Source organism: Stigmatopora argus, chromosome 12, assembly GCF_051989625.1.
Source record: "Stigmatopora argus isolate UIUO_Sarg chromosome 12, RoL_Sarg_1.0, whole genome shotgun sequence".
Taxonomy (NCBI): Eukaryota; Metazoa; Chordata; class Actinopteri; order Syngnathiformes; family Syngnathidae; genus Stigmatopora; species Stigmatopora argus.
Window position 1 is genome coordinate 12,232,370 of NC_135398.1, and position 9,589 is coordinate 12,241,958.

General features: G+C 40.7%; 1 long non-coding RNA gene across 1 annotated transcript; it reads left to right on the forward strand.

Moving 5' to 3' along the window:
• On the forward strand, nucleotides 1–1,153 carry LOC144086161 (uncharacterized). Its single transcript, XR_013304363.1, has 3 exons — nucleotides 1–305; nucleotides 875–961; nucleotides 1,078–1,153. It is a non-coding gene; the product is annotated as an uncharacterized LOC144086161 (long non-coding RNA).
• The last annotated feature ends 8,436 nt before the right edge of the window (nucleotides 1,154–9,589 follow it).

The following is a 9,589-nucleotide window of genomic DNA, read 5'->3' on the forward strand; positions in this document are numbered from 1 at the left end:
TTTCTTTAAAAAATGACCATGTATAGTAAGGCTTTTTATTTTTTTAAAATGACCATGCAAAGTAAGGCTTTTTATATAAAAAAAAAAACGAACACACTCTTTTACAGCATCAAGACTACAAAAATGGCGACTATAGTACGTCATCTTCCAAACATGGTCATTGAGTCGGGAGGACAAATCACCTCCTATGGGCGTGGTTACGCCCATTGGTGACGAATGTGCTTAAATTATGCACCTGCGCAGCATCTCGCCCTTTAGCGCAGCCATTTCCATGCCGTCGGTCGAACGACTAGCACCCAAACGAGGTAAGCCCTAGACTAGAGCAATTTACTGGCCTATGTGCATTTTTAACACCCTACCGGGAGATTTTTTTAGGAATCAATTGAGCCAAAACGCCAACAAATCTGTTAGTTTATTGCCAGGTCGAACACACCGTCGACATTTGAAGTATGGGCTCCTTGGCATGTCGCTAGCTAGCTTAGCATTAGCCTCACGACATTTGACTTCAAAAGTATTTTGGCCGTATTCTCTCCATTATTGAGTCGTGGGGGAAGACTTCATTTTATCAAACAAAGCCGAGATATCAACGGTCAGTTTGCCAGGTGAAGGTGTGTTGAATGTAATGATGGTTTTCACTGCGATTACTAAACGCCCTTTTCCAATTTGTAATTCTGTTTTAAACAAAAATCATTGATACCAAAATGGTTAAGCCGACTTTCTCCTAGTTTTTAAACATCAGTCTGTATATTGAATCGCTTTGTCTGGAAAGGGGAAATTAGCACCGAGCACTCACTAACTTATTTTCATTCTTAATCTTGATCATTTACTTTAAGATTTCTCTTGCCTGTAATAATTGTTTGCACTTCCCAAATAGCTTGGTTAAATCAAGATGAAGCTGTTCCCGTGTATCCAGAACCATGCACACCCTTGAGGGGAGAGGAGACTGGGCCAAAGTATCAAGGTAATACTAAATAACCCCCCCCCCCCCCCCCCCCCCCAAAAAAACCCACCTAAACCTATCTGTTGAATCTCCAGTCTCTGTATATAACTTTTGCTCTATTTTTTTGCATGCACCAGGTCCATGGTGATGTCCAGACCCTGGAGGACCAGGTGATCTTCCCAGGTTGCCCACTTGAAGATGATGCATCGTCTCTGAGGTTAATACCGTATTTTCACACCTATTTGGCGCATCGTTTCTTACGCCGCAGTGTCAGTAACGAGTGCTATTTCTGTATTTTAGACACACAAAGCACGCACTATTTTGTCAGACGCATCGAAATGCGATAGCGCTGGCTACCGGAAGCAGCTTATTTCCGGGTTATATTGTAATGTATCCAAGTCAAAACATTCCAATCTCACATTATTTTATTGACTAAAGTTGCAATTTACTAACCCCCTCTTATTTTATAGGTGATGTCCCAATCCCTAAGGTGAGGAGGATTTCTTTTTTCTTTTCAATCAGAAATTTCAATAAAAGAGATTTGAGTGTCATTTGTCTTTGTTAAAACACTTGGAGAAAAAAAACCCAAGACCCTCAATGGTCTTTTTTTTTTTGGTGTTTATTCTAAATGTTGCTTTTGTCTACAGTTGGGGAACACCAGCTACGCGATTCTAAGTGTGCAAGTATATTTCTTTGAATAAAAATTCTAAAATGTCATGTTGCTTGCATTCCTTTGCTAGTTCTATGAAGAAAAATACATGGGTATATTTCAAAGGTTTTATTTTCCCACAAAATGGGGTAATTAAGAAGTTCATATAGGTCTTCCAGCATTTAAAGATGAATCTCTTCTTGGCACTGGATGGAATTCTGGGGAGAAAAAAAAGAGGGTCAAAGCACAATAGACTAAGTCCAACATTAAAAAAAAATAGACTGGGAGCCAGTTAGGTCAAAAGATTTGACCAAAAAACTAAGTTAGGTTTTACCAACATCAGAAGGACCCATCTCTCTTTTCAGATGTGGTGGGAGATATGGAAAACATACTGGATAGGGGCCCTCAAGATGTTGGTGTCAAAGCCTGTGCCACGCTCCAAAGTCACATTGATTGGGTGTACCTTGAAGAGAAGCTAAATAGAGTATTTTTAGTACACATGACATGAAAATAATAAATCAAATAACCCGAAAAACAGGTCTTACGTCATACACGACTTCTTTGGTCTTGTAGATTTGGACAGCTTGCACCATCTCCGTGGCTTTAAACCTCTGCAAAACACCACAGCATGATTATGTCATTGCTTATTTAACCATTTTGATGCACAAATGACTCCCATTCAATCAAAAAAATAAAATACGTCTTACAAAGCTCTTAGACGGAGGAAAAATGGTTGTTTAAACGAGTCAAAAATGACCCCTGCGCTACGGTTGAATGAATGTCTCGCTTAGGTTTTGTCAAAACCACAATTAAAAATCAAAAGGTCCAAGCCCTGAAGTCTTCCTTTAGGAAAGGGAAGGGCAAAGGTATATACGTATTCTAGAAGTGTACTGTTTATTCCTTACACCTCCACTTGATGGCACTAGTGTGAGTGTGAGTTACCCACACAGGATCTTGCTATTAAAAAAATCAACGCCAACCCAGTTAAAGTATCTTCATTCAAAATTGGAGTGTATCGTGATGCTAAAAATGCTAATTTAGGAAAGCCGTGAACACTGGTCGCTGATATCTAAACATTACTGTGACAACAAAATTTCCCGAATACGGGAATAATAAAGTTATCCAATCCAATTACACGGGTAGAGGAATTAGAAGCTATTAAAGACTCACTTTGCCGACAAACTGCTCCTTTTTGGCCGTTATGGCCACATTCTTGATGTTTCCCAGCAGTCTGTCCTCGTTGAGGGACTGAAACACACAATGGAAGGGTTTCTTTTTAAACATTAAGAGCAATAGGTGACGCAATGTAGCCAACTTGCTAGCAAACATTTGTGTTTGCATCCACGTCGGGGCTACATCACGCCAATGAAGCACGTTCCCGTCAAAAAGCACTCTTGAAATGAGAACTGGGGCTACGAAATCCCTAAAAGACAAAGTACCGAACGCGCTGCATTGTCCTGGAAGAAGTTTGTCGGGTCTTTCTTCGGGAAATCGTCAATTCTGAGCAGCTCAGCAGTCCAACGCGCCCAGCCTCCGGCCCATCCGCCATTTTGAAAAATGGCGGCGTGGGGGCGGGTCTTTTGAACTCTGACCACAGCCACGCCTCGGCCACGCCCATTACACATAGACACAAAAAAAGAGATCGTTTTCATCATAGAGTGCATTAGTCAGGGGGCTGGGGCTGCAAATACTTTTAGGTTGGGCATTACCTGGAGTCCTTCGCAATCAGTTTTGCAGGTCCTGTAGCATAAAATAAGCATGGATATAACGGTTGCTTTAACCAATCAGAGTACCCAGAGAAAACCCACACAGGCCCAGGGAGAACATGCAAACTCCACACATTGTTATACATCTGAATAAAAACATATTGGTAACACTGAATTTAGTCCATCGTGGAAAAAAGGCAGTTATTGTGATGTGGAAAAATCAGATTTGGACTGAAGGCATCTTCAAGATTGTGGAATATTGGTAATCCGATGTAGCAAATAATAGGGTTTTTATCCGTGATTAAAAGAATCAAAATACATTTTGTCAATATGTCTTTCATGTGAAGCACATTCTTTCGCTCTCCGTACCTCTTATGCTCACTTGGTGATCGTGGGGGGTGCTAGAGCCTATCCCAGCCAACTATGGGTACCCACAGGGGATGCCCTGAATTGGTGGCCAGCCAATTGCAGGCCACCATGAGACACATTCATGCTCACACTCAGGAGTAATTTAGTGTTCATCCAGTTTATCCTCCATGTATTTGGGGTGTGAGAGGAAACTGAAGTACTTGGAGAAAAGGAAAACTCCACACAGTAGGGACCCAGCTTGGATCAAATGCTCAACCCCAAAATTGTGAGGCAAACGAGCTAACCACTACCCCACTGGGCCACTGTGAAGTACATAATGACAGTAATTGGGGGACCTGGGTTCAAATCCAGGTCGGTTCACCTGTGTGGAGTTTGCCCCGAAGTCAGATGGGATAGTCTCCAGCACCCCCTCGACCCTAGTGAGGATAAAGCGGTTCAGAAAATGAGATGAGATGAATGTGAAGGAGGAACAAGTCACCTCCACATCATGCAGAACGCACGATTACACGGTTATTCGAGTCACTGTAAACTACTACAGAGCCATAGTTCCATTATGTTTATATCGGATTATAATTTGTTGCTTACCTCACATATCCTGGTGACAGTTGAGTCGTTTTGTTCAGGTCGTTGTTGCAGAAGTTGTGGAGTTGTAGAAGCAGCTGGCAAGTTTTAAGCATTCGCCAACGTAGCTAGTGTCCCATAGATGACCAAATGTACCAAATGTTCACCGTATAGAGGAATTAAATTTGACGGTGGCGGCCGCTGGGTAAAAGATGGTCTTACGGGTGCTAGCAACAGCAGTCAAAATAAATGGCAGGGTACAACATGTTTTTTTCGCCTACGATCTTGTTTCTTGCTTGAACCCAAATTTACTTAACAGCCAGATGTTACACTATTTTAGAAAATCACTCCTGGGGAAAAAGGCAATTGGCGTGGATTAGAATAGAAATGAAGTGCAGTTTCGCAAAAATGCAAACCCCTCGTGTGACGTTGCAATATGGTCTTGAAATTATTGTAGCGCAGTGAGGGAGGCACACTTTTGATGTCAAATTGTGTCAAAACTACAACAGATTTGCTATTATCATTACAGAGATTAAGGCAGGTACATTTTTGATCCGAACAACCTTTTAAGTTAACTCACTAACTGTTATTGAGAGCAATAGAAATCCATTCCATTTTAAATGGAAGGGCTGTCGGTTAATGGTCACGTTTCAGCGCCATTGCCACAATCAATCCAATCCATTTGAACAACCAGGTCTTGTTTTTTTTCCATTTGAGTCCTTCTGCTTGTTACTCAGATGATTCTGTTTTTCACCCTGCTTTCTAAGAATGACAAATGGATTCATTAGTAGAACTGCTCCACCTGAAACTGCATCAGCCCTTGTGGGGCCGAGTGTGAGTGTGTGTCATGAAGTGTTAAATTGTCTTTTAGTACAGTTTTGCTTCTTTTTGGAACACGATTCAATGTGGCTCCAAAGTTGGGCGGTGTTTTTGAAGCAGAAAGTAGTAAAAAATATTGTTGGAGTAATTGATGCTAATCCTTAATATGGCAATGAGAAAGTGTATTTAAGTTTCGGGGAAGTTTGATTTTGTTTGACGTTTCGTAACTTGGATTGTGTATTGTATCTTGGATCATTTTTTTGTATCTTGGAACAGAAGGTTTCGCATCAAAGCTGTTCATGACCTCAATATTTTGTATGTAGAGGTACCGGTTTTTCATGGTGGTCGCTATTTCCTTAACTGTGAGCAAGTTTGTTGCTTAACTCACGTTTCCTGGTCATAGTTCAGGTATTGTTAAGGTTGTTTATTGCAAGAGTTGCGGCAGTAGGAGCAGCCAACAAGTTTTAAGGGTTGGATGACTAGCAGCATCATCATTCGCTGGCAATCAACATCTTTGTGATGTGCTAGGGTAGAAAATAAGCAGTTCAACATTCACTCTTGATGGCTTTGTAGAGTAAATGAAGCATGTCGAAGTACCAGCACTTTTTGTTAAAATTGTTATTAAATTCGATATTGAAATACTCATAAATGGTTGGGAAACACGGTAGTAAAGCTTTTATTTCATTCATTTCCAATAGCACTTATCCTCACAAGGGTCGCAGCCAACTAATCTAGGCAACTACGGGCAGCAAGCGGGAGGCATCCAGCCAATCACAGAGCACAAGGAAACAAACAGGTATTCACCCTCACATCTGAGGGCAAAATAAAGTGTTCAACCAACATGCACATTTTTGGGAAGTGGAAGGAAACCAGATATCCAGAGAAAACCAATCTACTCCATTAATGATGATCCTTTGCCCCCCAGGGGGCTCAGCCTCCCCTTTCCTCAGAAGGAGCTCTGACCTCTGCCGAGGCTAAACAAAGCATTAATACGTTCAAGGCCGTGTCAGAGTAAAGTCGGCGTCATTTTCGGGTCTCTGAGGCTTAAAGTCCACCTTATTTTTTCTCTCCCATCCTTCCCTGTGAGCTTAATCCTACCAAATCCCATTTTACACTCAGTGGCGCTCCATTTGTACATCCCCATGCCTCCACCCGATATCATTTAGACGGAGCGTGGCAGGTGGCAAGCCAAGAAGCTTCTTGAAGAACACGCTGGCGTCATTTTGCTCGGACTCATCACGGAGCGGCTGCGCCTCGCGAGATAAAACATTGGGGGCCATTTTTGCAGCATTTCAAAGCCTGAATCCTGGCCATTCAATAGGTTTAAGGACACGCAAAGTCATTGACTTCGTCTTTACCACTTGTTTCACCCTACTTATTCTTACTTTTTGTATTCTTTTTCATATGCATATTATGTAACTGGTTCTGCATGTCTGTTGGTTTGTATTTAAGATATAGTGCAATAACAATGTGCAATATCTTAGACTGTGCAATATTTTAGAATTCACCTAGCTGGGATGTGACTTGTTATACTTTTTATATTACTATTTATGTTTTTTTTATATTTTTTTTTATTTTTTACACTGGGAAAACGCACTTTGTGGAGTAGCACCACCAAATTTCGTTATACGCAGCTGTGTATGATGACAATAAAGGCTTTTGACTGATATCTAAAGACTTAACAAAAGGAAAAAATAATTCAATGAAAAAATGAAACATTACTAAATATAAAAAATGGAAAAAAAATGAATTAGATAAAAATTAAAACATTAAAAAATTAATGTATAATTGATTTTTAAAAATGAACAAAGACATTATCAAACCAACAGGATAAATTTGAATTTTGAAGCAGAACAGGTGATTAATATTTTGAGGTCAAACAGGTCTGAAAGGGAATTTCACAATAATGGCTTAATTAGGCAATATGATGAGAAGAGAAAGGGTCCAAGATGTTAGAAATAAGTGCTTTGAATTTGTATGCTTAGGCGGCAGTGTGTCTCATATTGCACTGGCCTTTTCATCCCTTATCACTTTTGCTCAGAGTTGAAAGTGGTTAGAATTTCTTGCCGGAATTCCCTGACAAAGGTCGCCAGGCATCCAGATTTTTTTTCTTCTCTTAGGGGGTTCAAACCTTCTAAAATCCCCGAACTGCAAAGAAAACCACTTTTGGCACAGTTATACCTCAGCACAACCAGGAATACACGATTGGCAGCTCGCAATTCGTAGTCGTTTGCTATAACCTTGAAGCCTGCGCGTGTGCTGAGCTACAAAATATTGGCTCTCTGGCCGTATTTTTTTTTCCCATCGTTGTGCCGCAGTCGTTGCCAAATTGATTGGAGAACGCTGAGCGGCACGAGGCTGATTAGCTGCCAACAAAGGCGGGACAGACTCATCCGTAAAATAAAAAAAATACCAACGGCGGCCGTATTGACTGGAGTGCGGGCTGAACTGTAAGTGAAATGTCTGCCCTGAGCTGATAAAAGCCTATAAAACACATTTGCGGCTCATAAATATTCCTGGCATGGTCCATCTGTCCCGGCCAGAGAATGCAAATCTTCTATGTGCGTTTTAGCAATTATCTCTTGAAAACATCGGGATGGGAGTCAAACTGCACCCCAACCAAATACAACATGGACAAGAAGAAAAATAAATTAAAAACTAACATGCATAATTCAATAGAGGTCTTACGGCGAAGTGTTAAGACTAAACAAAGAAAGAAAAGAAACAGAGGCGATAGTAAAGTCTTAATATTACGAGAAGAAAATCGTAAGTTATACCTCTACGTACGAATGCCTCTACGTACAAAAGCCTCTAGGTTCAAATGCCTCTAGGTACGAATGCCTCTAGGTACGAATGCCTCTAGGTACAAAATTTTCAGGTTATGAAATGTTTTATGTACAAATGAGTGATTCGAGATACGAAAAAGATCCAAGTTACGAAATCCTCCAAAAAGTCAATGCATTTCCTTATCCGTTATTTTATTTTGAAAATATTGTCACAAATTGATTCTCACTTTAGAACATCGCTACCCTCTACTGGGCTCTCATTTCATTGCTCTCATTCCATCTCATTTAATAACAATAAAAGCAACCAATTCAATTGGCGGTCTTATAACAACCACTATCAATGTTTCAAGATTCTCTCCTACCTACCTGTCCACCTCGGCTAAATGCTCCCCTTATTAATGATTGCAATTCCCCAATTTAAGCGATTAAAAACGGTATAAATCCAACGCGGCACATATTTTCACAGACACACACACGCATAGGGCAAACCTAAAAGTCTAAAACGTACTACAAAGTGGACGGCTTTCAGCCATGGTAGAATGGGCTCTTTGCGCCATCTGGCGGACAAACACTGGTATCACATCTCTTATTATAACGGCCGTGGGGGGAACTATTTCAGCAGGGCAGGGCACATTTTCATAGGCTATATTTATTTTAGGAAATTAATACATCATTTTGTTATAATTTTCTAATTTTTGTGTGTTTCCTCAAATCTCTCGTACAAAATTGGGACACTTTGACCAATTTTAAAGGATTTAGTTAGTAGTTGTGTGAGGACCGTGGAACGAATTAAAGAATTTACATATAAAGTAAACCTCTACTTACGAAATGTTCAAGTTATGAACAAAGTTCTAGAACCGGCTAATTTCGTAAGTAGGGGCACAACTCTACAGTGGTATTTCTACTACAGTGGTATTTCTACTTACACAATTACACAGTTCGGAGATTGACGGTTCGATTCCTGTGTGGAGTTTGCATGTTCTTGGTTGCGTGGATTTTCTCTGGGTACCCCGGTTTCCTCTCACACCCCAAAAACATGCAGGGTAGGCTGCTGTAACCTTCTACATTGCCCGTAGCTGTGAGTGGGAGCGTGTTACCCACTAGGGTGCCCACAGTTGACTGGGATAGGCTCGAGCACCCCCCCGCGACCCTCGTGAGGATAAGCAGTTCAGAAAATGAATCAATACTTTTGACTTGCTGTAGACATCCTACTACCAATGGTGAAAATATACCACAATAATGAGATTTTATACCAGTAAAAGTATTGCAATAAAAATCTAACAAGTAAGAATGTGTCATTTAAAAAAATACTCACAGAATTCCACATCACACAAAAGAACTACTAAAGTAAATGGGACAAATGTCATTTTTGTGAAGCTATAAGGGATCTCAAAAGTTTAAAAAAAAATTGCAAGAAATGGATTCTACTCCTATTTTTTTTGCATCAACAAAGTAGTCATTGAAGTTTGACTATCTAAATTCCCCCAGCTCTACACCTCCACATGACAGCCTCCATTTTTTGACAATCTTCAGTCACCAGGCTTACCTGACATTTTGCCGCATCTCCTGCCCAATTTCGCTGTGAGCAGTGAGGATTCTTTTTTTCAAGCTGTGACAGATCACTGGGCTTAGTGGCATACAGCCTACTTTTGATAAAGCCCCGCAGAAAATAAAGTCACAAGGTCTGAGGTCATGGGGGGGCGGAAACCCTGAAAAATGTCAGCTACTCGTCTAGACTTTGTAAAGTACGAGAGAGAAT